We start from the raw sequence: 13839 nt of genomic DNA on the forward strand, positions 1-13839 counted from the left end.
TTCAGCAAAAGTCAGTCACATAGATGGTAGTGGGTGACTAAGTGCTATGAAGTGTTACACTCTTATTGCGACCCAGCTACCAAAGTTAGTATAGTGCACTAACAGGCACACGAGGCACAGAGAGGGAATAATAGGGGCATCGTTCACCCTATAACAAAACTGAATATCATCTGTCATCAAATTTTACATGGAAATTGTTGTTATTTCATGAAAACATAGACATGCTGACATCATGACAAATTTATCTGTTATATCTGTTAAATATATCAAATATAAAATCACATGCACTTTAAACCTTTTCCTCCTTGCCAAAGACAAGTATCAGAAAACGAGCAAATGCGAGTAATGATTCACTCTATTGGACTGTTTTAGTTGTTGTAATCTCCGTTTGTCCTCCGGAGCATCAGCAGGGTCAGAGCTGCTGTCCTGTTTGTATCCTGTTTGTCTGTGCTGGTGACACATTTCAGTTGTCCTTTATAATGCAGCATAACAGAGCTGAGCATGACTCAATATGACAAGCCTCTCAGGTTGCAGGATGATGTCAATAACAGATCGCTACTCAGCTCCACTTCTGAGAGAGCACCGGCGAGCGTGCCAGGAATCTGTGAATGGCTTGGATTGTCGTACGAGGCAGTCTCATCAGAGTTATTCATCTTTACTACTCTGTTAATCACAGAGCCTTAAAACTGGAGTTCTTTTTAAAGTAAATTTATGGAAATATATCACGTCGGCCAAAATCACAAGCTTGGCTTTAAAAGCTGAGTCCTTGTGGATTTTATCTGTTCGCCCACTCAAAGGCAGCGAACGAGCATTTTATCCAGGGAGCGATGGGTTTTTGGGAAACAGGAAGTTAGATGAGAAAATCAATACAACTCTCATAACTGTAAGGTAAATATGAGATGCTAAGGTTAGCAGAGGTTAAAAACTGGAAAAAGGGGAAACAGCCACAGTAGACTCTCCAAACGTAAAAAGAATCTGCTTATCAGCGCCTCTGAATACGTTATATCTTGTTTGTATAACAGACCATTGCTGCATCCAAAATTCTACACTAATATGCTGTTTTGTTTGCTAAAACAGTGTGTAAATCTTTTTATTGTATCCAAAACTTTAGTATGAACTGTAGGGTGCATAGCATTTCCATGGAAATATTACAGTATGCACATCAAAAAAACACTAGATGAAACAGGTGCACAGGAGTGAGGCGAGCAGACCAACAAGTTGCAAAAGAGCTCCCATATAAACACAAACTGTTTCTAGTACCAAAATGTCGGAAATAAATGTTATATTGCGAGTTACACACTGTGCAGGAACTCTTTTGCAACTTTTTGGAGATTGCCTAGCAACCAGCAAAGACAAAGGAAGTCAGTGCGCCTGGCCTTTACATAACCCCCTCCAAACCTGTTCTCTTTGATTTTACTACAGATTGAACAAACAAGGTATTTATTTGCAGTTGAATGTGCATCATAAGTTTTTAGAGAGGCGCACTTAGCGACAAACAAACAAGCTGCTGGAGTTTAGCTTTATAATTATCATACAGTTCAGTGCAACTTCAAAAAACTCTGAGGAAACAAAATAAAAGTGAACCTAAATTCAATTCAGTAACTCAAATTTAACTTGATAAAATAAATTTAAAACAATGAAATATGAACAGATTTTCTAATTTGTTTGTGTCTCTGCTACTTTATATTTCAGATGAATGTTATTGTGACTTGCTAGGGTTCAGTTTACATATACACATACGTAAACATAGACATGTGTTGTGGGTCATGTGAAGTATGACTTTATTATTCAGATGATATTCTAGCAGAAGTGCATATTGTTTTTCTGGCTGCCTTACCTGAGAGAAAGTGATTGTCTGTTGTTTTACATGAGAATTGAATGCAGGGGACAAGAAGAGAGGATATAGTGGAGGTGGAGATGCTTTGATCAGATTCAAGAGGACCTGAAACAAACAACAAAAACATGCACATTTAGAATAAGCTTTGAATAAGCTTTTAGAATAAATTCCAGGTATTCTTGGAATATTTCATTCTTCAAAGAGAACAAATCTGCACTGGGGTTTGTACATATTTTTTTTTAACATTGGGGGAAGAAATCTTGTGTGCATATTTTGCATTCATGTCGGCAGATTATTCGCTTGAGCCATGCTAATGCTTTTGCGTTCCTTTGCTTGTCTGGAAATGGGGAAAAAAGGTCATTCTCACAGCAGACCTCTCTCTTCCTTATCTGCACCTCTGCTGCAAAACAGTAGTGCAGAAAAGAGGCTTATTTCTGAGAGCTGTACATACACGTCGCTGTCTGGAAGGTGATACTGTACACACAGGTAGCTGAACAGACAGCTGCCAGGGAGGAAGGAGGCAGAGGAGGAGACGGAAACAGAGGAGAAAGAGCAGAGGATACAAGCAGATAAAAAAAAAAAGAGATGAGAGTAGAGGGGAAGCAAGGAAATGAGGAGAGGAGCGAAAAAAAAAAAGCCTTGGAGTCAGCAGTCAGCAACATGTCAAACTCTGCACACACAAGATTAGTCTGCACACACAAGAGGGCAAAGAATCTACAGTAACACACCTCCTTTATGTTACTTCTGTGGACACACTGGAAGGCAATGCCCACTCATCTGGAAAAGACAGATTTTGAGGTGCAATCAGTGAGAAAAAATAAAGAAACACAACAACTAATTGGTAAGTAAGCTCCAGGATCAACTGAAGGTTTAGCATCTGTTAGCACTGAGAGTTTGTGTGTGTGTGAGTGTGTGTGTGTGCCTGTGTTTTTTTAGGAGGTGCATATGCTTACACCTCTGAGATTATGCTAAGCAAGCTTATACAATCCACTTAGCATACAGGCTGTAATAAAGTATTAACATGCACAGTCACAGGCCAGATAAATCCTGGATAAAAAAGTGGTGAAACTGCAACGACTATTTTAGTCGCACAATGGAGGGTTGATCAAAGGGAAGCCAGAAACAAAGCCGGGACTTAGGTTTTCTTTAAAGGGATAGTTCGGATTATTTGATGTGGGGTTGTTTGAGGTATTCACTGATTGTCAGGTTATTACCTGTAGTGGATGGAGGTTGGCACACCCTCAGTTTAGAGAGGCTGACAGGAGCACCAGCATGGAAGCTAAGCAATGACCTGCTGTGGACAGGGTCAGCAAGAAAAAGTATTTTAGACGCTTAAAAAAGGCCTACCTTAAAAATCAATATGAGTTTAAATGTGTGTCATATTTACAATATTTTCACCACTTTACGTTGCCATTAGACAGCCCTCTGTGGCAGGAAACCTCCGGTATACAAGCCAAACATTGCTCTCTCCAAATCCACCAAACTCCATGAGCAAAATTAGTAATTTTACCACACAGAACACATGGGAGTTGCTGGTCTACTGCGGCCTTGATGTGTTAGTTTGTTTGTACTGTTGTGTGACTTTGGTGTTTTAAAAGGGTAGGTTGGATTCACCAAAGTCAAAAAATAACACAAACACTAACAGATCGTGGTAGACCAACAACAGCAACTCCTGTGCTCTGTGAGGTAAAAGTACTAATTTCACCACTGGAGTTTTGTTGGTTTGGAGATGGAGATTTTTGGCTTATATAACAGCAGTTTATCAGCAGAAAAGGCAGCCTGAGAGCAAGGGGAATCAGTGAGAACATTCTGAAAACAGTGACCACTTAAAGTGATGTAGACTTTTTTTAGATGGGTCTTTTTTAAGTGGCTGAAATCCGTTTTGTTGCTGATCCTGTGCACAGTACATTGGTTAGCTTCCGTGCTGGTGCTCCTCTCTGCTTCTCCAAACTGGGGGAGTGCACTAACTATTGATAAGTACCTTGTACAACACCACTACTACTCCCAACTATCTCTTTATTTAGTGACAGGATTTTGGATTTTGTGAGAAAGGTGACCATTTCTGTGTGAATCCCAGTGCTGATCTGAGATGTTCTGTTTCATAGAAGACATGAGAAATGTGAGGACTGTCATACAGGACAATGTGCAGGTCCTTCAGTATAAATAGAAGGATCTATTTTCATTCCTTGGAGCACCTCATTAAAACGCGCTGACAAGGACAATGATGCTTATCATCTTCATCTCACCCTCAAATCACGCTCTGAGAGAAGTGTCAGTCATCAGGGTGATTTAAAAACACATGTAGAAATGAGCCTCCATTGACTCCCCATCAGCTCAGATCAGCTGTCATCACTCTGCTGTGAAACCGTCGGCACGTTCTGTCACATGACACAGTTTTACTCTCAACTTCTGTCGTTCTTGCTGCAGGATTTTTCTCCTCTCCTCAAAGGAGTCGCAGAGTAACTAACTTGTGATTCATGAAGTGTTGTTTATCACATTATTGATCATGTTAACAGTTGACAGTTCAATCCCAGAGTATCTAATGTGGCTTCAACACATTTGCAGTAAATTGTAAGCTGTGTTAAAAGTGAACAGATGTACTGTTTTTATGAGTAAAAATGAATTCCACAGCTTTGCTTTCTGGTAAAGTATTCAGTGTAAGGTGTTAGATACACCACTTGAAACAATGGATCTTTAATTTCATGTACAGTTAAACAAAAGCATTGAATATTGACTATTTCTAGACAACAACCAATGATTTTACCAATGATTTTAGCTTGCTAGCTAACATAATCTCAGTCACTTGGTTGAAATCGCTGTTATCAGCTTACTTGTTTTAAAATTAGAACTGTTTATAAAGGGTCTTGATGGCCTCATGAATGAAAACACACAGGCTAAATCTCCATGTGTCATACAGTTTAGCATCCTCACTGGTTAACAATCCATGTAGAAGACATGGTAATAATGAAACCAATGAACCATGAAAGCATTATTCTTGTACTGCAGTGTATAGCTAGTTTCATTCTGCACAGCTGCTTTGTCAAAATATGATATACAATACAAAACAACCTGCCTACAAGCTCTTATTTTCAAACATTATATTTTCTGACAGTACAAGAAAAGGGACTCTTAGGATTACGACTATTTGTTTGGCAAACTTAACTTTGGCGGGGGTTGCTGGAGTGTAAACATCCCAAAACCAATAAAGGGCAGTATCCAAAATCACACTAAAACACAGTACTGAGAAGATGATAAAAAATGGAGCTCGTTTGCACCTCTGTGCTGTTATGTAAAACATCCTGGGGGTTTGGTCGGGTTTAGGCACCAAAACTACTCGGTCAGATCATTGAGTTGAAATAATAACAGTAAGCAGAATTTATTAAGAGCAGCAAAGTGTGCGTTAGGGTGACGGGTCAAATGGATGAGTCAAACACGGGACTTTCCCATGGGAGACCGGGGTTTGTTCCCCTTTTGAAGCTTTTTGTTATTTTTACCCAAACTAATATTTCTGTCTCTTCACTGCCATTCTTAAATATCCCACAATGACTGACACTGACTGACAAGAAGTGGAAATAATAATAAATCTATCATGTATGGAACCAATCACATCGCGATCTTTTGCGTACTAATCAGGAACAGCCGTGTTTCTTCAAACATCTCACTCCACATGCCGCCTCTGAAAATACTGAGATCTCCAAGCACCACAGTTCTGACCACCGTTACAGACAGTTAACACAGAAAGCTGTTTATTCCTAACAAGTCCCACTCCAACTGAATCCAAATTTGAGGTAACACGAATCATGTCTTCAGATTGTTTTGGTGCTAAAAGGTGCTGTGGACACTTCGCTGGCGCTACTTAAGTTGTCAGTAACACTTGTACTCGGTTCTCTGCCGTCTGTTCTCGCCGTTCTGCACTTCTCTTCATAATAGTTCCAATTTGGAGACACAGTTGCAGCGTTTTTGAATCACATTTTCATTTCTCAATAGCTTGCCGTCACAAGTTAGCTTGTAACGACCAGTAATCATGCAGGACATGCATGTCCATGACTAAGGCAGCAGGTTAATATTGGAAAAAAAAAAAAAAACAACAGGAAATTTTGTAGTATTTTGACAGTATTATATGATTATTTATACGTGTAATTTTTTAAAAACATTTTTGACATTCCTCCACACACTGGTGGTACACGAATCACAGTTTGAAAATCCAGGAGGTAGAGTTAACATGTCCTCAAGCTGGAAAACCACCTCAACCATAACTCATAGAGCACTACGTTTACTGTCTGACATTTGAGTATGTGAATATACATCTACTATATAGTAGGGTGAAAAGTTCCACACTGTACATGTGCATGCGAACAGTCCCATAATGCAATGCACCACATTTTATAGATGAGAAAATTACAGTTAACAGCTGTTACTGACGACACAAAATGATGATGATTAAAATCTCTACTTCCTGTTCACTATCGACCATTTTCACAGCAGCCATTTTGATGTATAGTAATTTAGACAAATAGTAGAGTAGACACAGGTGTTACCAGTGATACTAATTAAGGTTCTGTTTCATTCAGGTCAGAGTCAGAGTGTTTGTTACTGTGTGTGTTGGTTCACTGGAAAGACTCTACACTCGCTACACTACACACCTACCACTATGCACACCTTTTAATTAGTATCACTGGTAACACCTGTGTTTACCCTTCATAACCCTCAATATGGCAGCCATGAAAAAGGTCTATAATGAGTGTAGTAAACGAGCCGCTAACGTTAGCCTAAGCTCTGATAGCGTACATCGCATTTGGAAAGGCGATGAAAATGCCATCACCCTCCAAGGTCTTTAAATAGCTCTTTTTTTTATGCACTCTGCTCCGACATGCAGAGAAACTTGTCATATTTTGTAACCAGTCTGAGAAAAGAAATTGTGCATTGGACTGTTAATGGATCGCTGTTTTTTTCCCCAGCATGTACACAAGCCTGCATTGACCCGAGGGCTCCCTGTTACTGGTAACTTAATGATCACAGCTGTTGCTACATGACCACTGCACGCTATTGGCTTCGGGCCACCAGAGAGATGTCGGCCCAGATGCCATTTTGAACTTGCACAAGCTATATGTATGTATTTATAGCAACTTTACAATAGCTATTGTTTTTCACTGCAGAATGAATTGAAACAAGGCTAACGGTGTTTGCTCTGAAGCGGTGCGGTCAATAAAAAGCCAGACACAACAACAAATAAATCAATTAGAGGATGTGAACATTTATTTAATATCACCAACCTTCCCCTCTGCTCTCTGTTTCCCACTCTCGGCTATAAAATCTCCTCTGTAAACAGTGTGCACACTGGATTGATTAAACCTTCCTCCTTCACTGAAACTCATCTGTTGGTCCTATCAGGCCTGTCCTAATGCATGACCCGATGTGCGTCCCCCAGCTGTGTTTAATCCCGCGGCTTACATTAAAAAGAGCACACGTAGAGTCTCTGCAGCAGCAGCCGCCGCCGACCGGAAAGGCGCTAATACTGAAAGCGTTTCCAGAGCAGCGGTTAGAGGAATTAGTGGGAGTCGTGCACAGATCCGAGGCAAAGTGGAGTCCTGATTTTTTGTTTAATAGCCCACGTTCTGCCTCCGCCGCCACCCCCTCCTCCCTCGACATATGTGCATGGCTCGTCCCCGGGGGCCTGCTGAATATGGGCAACAGAAAGTGGAAAAGAGTGTTAAGTGTGGTTAAAAGGGATGAGGGGATAGGAAACAGGAAAAAGAGTAGAAAGTGGCTTCAGCAGCTCGGACGGTGTTGTTCACGATGGCGGGGCAGTGTAAGGTAATATTTTAATGAGTGGCAGTTAGTAGATCATCTCCGGAGTCCCCCGCTGAGCCAAGTCAGCTCTCAGGTCAGAGGAGGAGTGTTGGAGAGAAATGCTGTCTTTCAGAACAGCTTTTAAAGGCATAGTTCGCGTTATTTAAAGTGGGGTTGTATGAGGTACCATCGTCAGTGTATGACTTTCAGTGGATGGCGGTCGGCACGCCCACAGTTTGGAGGAGCAGAGGGTAGTGCTGTACTGTAGGGGACAGGGTGAATAAAACTTTAATACATTACCTCATCCAGAAACATGATTTCTGAGTCATGTCAGGTAAATTTTCATCAGCTATAGTGGTTGTGATATCACGCAACTTCACGTTGTCATCCTCAGCGGCAGTATTTATAACCTTTTTCCACAGGAAACCTCTCTTACATAAGAAATCAGCAATTTTAGCTGCAGAACACTGGAGTTGCTGATCTACCCCTGCCTTAATATTTTAGTTTGTTTGTGTTATTGGGTGAATTCTGTGTTTTAAAATAATAGTTTGGATTCACCAAAGTCACACAATAATGCAAACAAACTAACAGATTGAGTTTGGTTGGATTGGATAGAGTGATATTTGGCTTACATGAAGGCAGTTTTTCGTCAAAAATAAAGTTGTGAAAATATTCTAAATATAATGTTCACTTAAACTGTTATAGATTTTTGTTAGGTGAACTATTTTTAAAGGGACAGTTTACCCCAAAATTAAAAAATATGTATCATATTTTAACTCTGCTATATTTCCATCTATATAGTTTTAGTATGAGTGCCTGCTGTAGAGATGTTCGCTCTCTCTCAAGTATGTCAGGACTAAACTGAAGGAACTACTTTCTTCCTGCAGAAGAATTTACCGGAACTATTTTTTTCTACTAGAAAGAAAATAGTTCCTACATGAAACTGCTCACAACAAGGTCTGTGTATTATCTTGAGTAACCAGGTCACGTTTTTTGGAAAGAGACACCGGTGTTGAATTTTTCAAGTGTATTTTTTTGGGCACTCTGAACAACACAAGCTGAGTGACATTTATTTTCATTATGCTGGAGAGAAGGCAGACATCTCTATAGCTGATATGTCCAAAACTGGGCAACTCACACCAAAACTATCTGGATGGATAAATGGCACCACAGGCCAGAGGAAAAATATGTATTTTAGATTTTGGGGTGAACTGTCCCTTTAGTCGCTGACCCTGTCCACAGCAGGACACTGCTTAGCTTTCATACTGATACTGCTTTCTGCTTTTCCCAACTGGTGATGCATCAACCGCCATCTACAGCCAATACACCGACTCGCAATAAGAACTTCATACAACCACACAACAAATAACCTGAACTATCCTTTAAATGTTCAAAGAACATGTTGTTTGACAAAATACTCGTGTTCCTCACATGACATGTTTCCGTCTCACTACCTCCTGTGTTGACTCTCGGTTGATAGGTTTTCATAAATGTTGCAGCTTGGCTCGAGGGACTGCTGCAGTCATTGCTGTGCATCAGTGCAGCATAACCGTTTCTCAGTGACTGTTTCTCAGCTCGCCCTCGGTCCGCTGTCATAAAACAACATTTCTGAGGTGTTTGGGGACCGCACACCAGCGTCTGGATCACCTTATGCATGTGCCCTGATAGTTTAAGAGCATAATTCATGTCAACAACTCGGGCAGGTTTCCTGAATATTTTTAAGTCTGCTCGACATTGTGCTGATCACAAAGACATATTTTATGAAACAGAACTTCTGAGTCCTGTGAGGGAAGTGTACGAGGAAAAGCTAGTGTAGGATTTCTAACATTTCTGGGTCAGATAGCATCCATAAATCTTTCTTATTGAAAATGTCAGCTCTGCCCCACCCCATCTGATTCCTCCTCATTCAAAAGGGAAAAAAAGTAAAACAAAAAAATAAACAAAAACCAAAGGAGAAATAAAAGGAGGATTGTCTAGACATATGTTGCGGAGAGACAGATAATTGAGGCTCTCCGTCCTTGATCTGCAGATTAAATTTTCATTTACGGAATAAAGTACAAAGCTGAGGAAGAGCCTTCAAAGAGTCTCGGTGAAAGTGATAACACAGCACATATCAACATTCACCTGACGTTAGGTAGAATGCCATTATAATATGTGCTGTGCTTTCGTTTCGGGCCAAACGCAATGAAAGCAGTTTTCAACCTTGAGGCCTTGAGCTCGCCTCGCAGGCTGGCAACTACACCGCCAATTATTTCACCACGGTGTCAAGGTTGCATTCTTTTCACATTCTGAGCACCTCCGTACGCTAATGTCTGCTTACGAGGCTGCGAGAATTGAACAACACTGTTTTTAGTATCAGCCATTTTCATCAACTTAATGTTTGATATTATAATTTTATGTCTCTGTCTGATTGGCACTCGAGGCATTAAAGTAAATGTCCTTTGTAAAGTGGTGTCAAACGCTGTCCGAGCTGCAGGATTAGACTGAGACGGTGATAAGCGAGCAGGCAGGAGCTAATTAAGTGTTGCTTATGCCTCCAAGTTGCTTATGCCTCTGAATGCAGTTTCATATATCAGTAATCCTGTATGACCTCGGCCACAGGAGACCGAGGATTGTTGGCTTAGACGCAGAAAGCTCACTTATATATAGAATGATGTAATAGATTTCGCTTTGTCCATTAACAGATCATTTGACACTGTAATTAAAAACAGCTCGCAGTGATGAATTAATCAATTCCCCTGAGTGGGTTTGTAAGATAAGCTGAGAGCAGTTTCTCTCACACCGGAGAGCAGGAGGTATATGCGCAGTATTTAGATACTTAGGAGAGGAAACTGACAGAGACTGTGATTCAAGTGACGCTGCAGCTGAATTAGAAGGGCAAGGCAAAGTAAGGAAACAAATAAGGGGCAGAAATAAAGCGAGAAAAACAAGCACTTAACTTGCACACCCACAGGCCCCATAGCAGGTTGTTATCATCCCAGATGGTGTGATAGGTCATGTGTGCACATATGTGAGCTTCTGTCAGCAGCTGGTCTTGCATACTACTAGACTCACAGTTTTGTTTCATCTTAAACCAGAGCCTCTGCAGATTAATTCCACACCTGATTTGTTAAGATCCACTAAAGTCAGGCATCACACAAAATGAAATAATTCCTGTCTTGTTTGCTTTGCTGCAATCTCAGCTAAACGGTCACAAATGAAAGATGCAGACTTCACTACAAAATCGATTGTAACTCACTTAGTCCTGAACCGATTTTCATGAAATTTGGGTTCTTATGAATGTGAGAAATTGGACAAGATAGCAGTTACTTGTTGGAATTAAATTCAGTTACTGGGGGCGTCTAATCAGCTCTGAGCGAAACATTAACTTCCTTGTAATGTTATAAATGAATCACAAAATGTTATAGATAAATAAGTTCATTGTCCTGTTTGTTGTTTTCTTGTTTATGCAGTTACAATATAAACTTAACGGTCAGTAGACTGGACTTTCTATGTATCTCAAAGAAAAGGGTATACTACACAAAAAAACACTATTAAAAACTTTGCAGATAAGGGAAGATAAGAAAAGAAAACTTAAACCTTTCTATAATGTACAAAAAAAAAACCATTCAACCTTTCAAATCTCCACTGGTTGCAACTGATAGTTGTGGTGGCATTGCAGTAGGTGTTTCACGATCTGTTGCCTGACAGACCAATGCTCTCTACTGAGTGCACTCAATTCAATAGATTTTTGGCTGCACATTATCTTTTTAATAATGTATAGATCTCTACATAAAAACATGTAAAGATTCAAACATAGAGTAGACAGAATAAATGACAAAACAAGTTGCACATTTAAGAAAGTACCCTACCTCTTCTTGTCGCACTATAACCTATGACCATAAATGCGTACGTCACACTGGAAATCCTGCACCACATGGATGACCCTGCAGGCTCTTCCTGCTCGCCTGCACCACTGGCGTGATAACACAGTGACATGCTCGGGGAGAAGCTCATTATCAAGAAAGCGTGGCATGTGAGCCGCAGGTTACCTGTGAACGAAGGTCTGCTGCTCACAGTCCAACTCAGTTTCTGCTCGTCCCCTGAAATGTTTGAAACTTAGAGAGGTGATGTTTTTTGATGGTAATGTGTCACCATTGTGGTGAGACAAATGTGTAGAATTTATATAACATTTATGTAGAGAGAGACATTTAATGGGTTTTATTTTGAAACATCCCAGTTCAGTCTCATGAAAATAACCTGCAGTATCAAATATATCTTGGTACAACATACCACAGGAATATTTATCCTGAATGTATTTTCATTGTTTTCTGTGGCAGCCAAAACATGACTAATGTTTTCATGGTTATGTCACCACAACACAGTGCACTCGGGTAAGTTAGAGAAAGATGATGGTTGCTTGGTTTAATAATGAAAGAGATGTAGCTCAGTTCGTGGTACATGTGCTCCATGAATGGAGGCCGAGTTCTCAGCAGCAGCCGTGGGTTTTCGATTCCTGCATGTGGCCCTTTGTTGCATGACTTCCTGCCACTCTCTCACCCATTTCCTCTCTATCTATAAAACAATCCCGACAAATAATACTAATTATAAAAAAAAATATAAGCAAAAGGTCAGCTAGATGATTGGAGGCAGGATGAGGGAGGATGTCATTCCCTTTCTTAGCAAAATGACCAAAAGGCATCCCTGTTGTTCAGAGGGGGTTGTTTACTTGAATGGTCTGCCTGACTCATTGATTCTTTATCTGACTGAGGTGTTAGTTAGAGTCTATACACCCAACAACATCAGTAGCTTAACCAAGCTGTGTGTTGATATGTCCGTGGCGCTGTCCCTGGTGCTGAAGTAGCAGACAGATTTGTAATTGCGCCTTCTGCTCTCAGTCCCACCCTTCTGTCAATTTCATCTCGAATCTCTCATATTCTCTCAAACGGGGGCGTTCAAAGTTTGGAACTGTGGACCCCCCCCCCCCCCCCCCCCCCCCAGACAAGCCTTGGGTAAAGGTTCCCCCCTTTTATTCAATTTCAGGATGTCTATGGGATCATGATTATGTCATTTGATCCCACAGACACACAATTTACTATGATCCCTTAATCTAAACACATGAAAAATAGATGAAACAGTCTGGTTATATACAGTATATATGTCAAGAAATAACTAAACATGGTGAATTAAATGTGATAACTTTTTCCTTTTAAAGTCGACTGGCTCTCGATAACATGTACTTCTGCATTCCATATCTGTATAGTTCGATATCAGAGGGAGAACTGGCCATGTTTAATTTTATAAATCAGCCTGTCTAATGTTATATGAGTGAACTTGAGAATTAGATTTAAAGAATTTGCGAAAGGATGACGGTGAAGGCAAAAACAAATATTTACATATATATAAACAGACATATCCGATGAATATTTATGTCATGTACTGGAAGAATGTTTAGTTTTCTGAACAGGGGAACTGAGGCCTTGGCGGAGTTTGAGAGAGTTGCCAATCTTAAAAATCTTTTTTGCAGCAAATAAAGTTTACGAAGACTGGAGGGGTATGTGTTTCCCAAAACAGTATTACCATAAATCAAATCGGGATAAATCATGGAATAATATAAAGTTAATAAACGAGTGACATTTATAAAACGCCATAGCTTGCTGATGATTCCCGATGACTTCACAGTTTTGTTATGAATAAATTAATTTCAAAATAATCTCTCATCAACCAAGAAACCTAAAAAACGAGTAAATTAAGCCACGAATAAGTTGAGCCAGTATAACCTATTGTCGTTACATAACTTCAGACCACACCAGGTACATGAAAAAGGTCTATCCAAAGACATTTATTTATTTCTGACTCTGGCAAAGTGTGAAAAAAAACAGTAAAAGTTCCCCAATACTGCACCTCTGAACTGTCTCAGATCACAGACATTTAGGCTATTCTGTGTGATCTCCTTTTGATAACTAATGTAAAAACTTCCAGTCACTGAACCTCCTGTTTGAAGCCCCCCTGGGGAGGCCTGCCTCCCACTCTGAAAATCTCTGCTCTAAACTATATATATATATATATATATATTATAAATACTCAGTTCTTTACTGTATTGTAGCCTATATTCTCTATAGAGTGGTGTCACATGATCAAAGTGACAAGCAGCTACACGTAGTTTCAGAAGAGCGAGAGGATCATAGACGCACTGCTGCCTGTAGTATTCCTATAATATTTCTATGATCGTA

The 13839-nt window shown here is 40.1% G+C and overlaps 1 protein-coding gene across 1 annotated transcript in view; it reads left to right on the forward strand.

The window, feature by feature from the left end:
* The window catches only part of tafa3a (TAFA chemokine like family member 3a), a 145698-nt gene that overhangs the window by 49479 nt on the left and 82380 nt on the right, over positions 1-13839 (forward strand). The gene's annotated exons all lie outside the window — the stretch shown is intronic.

Source organism: Lutjanus erythropterus, chromosome 2 (genome assembly GCF_056507025.1).
Source record: "Lutjanus erythropterus isolate fLutEry1 chromosome 2, fLutEry1.hap2, whole genome shotgun sequence".
NCBI classification, from domain to species: Eukaryota; Metazoa; Chordata; class Actinopteri; order Lutjaniformes; family Lutjanidae; genus Lutjanus; species Lutjanus erythropterus.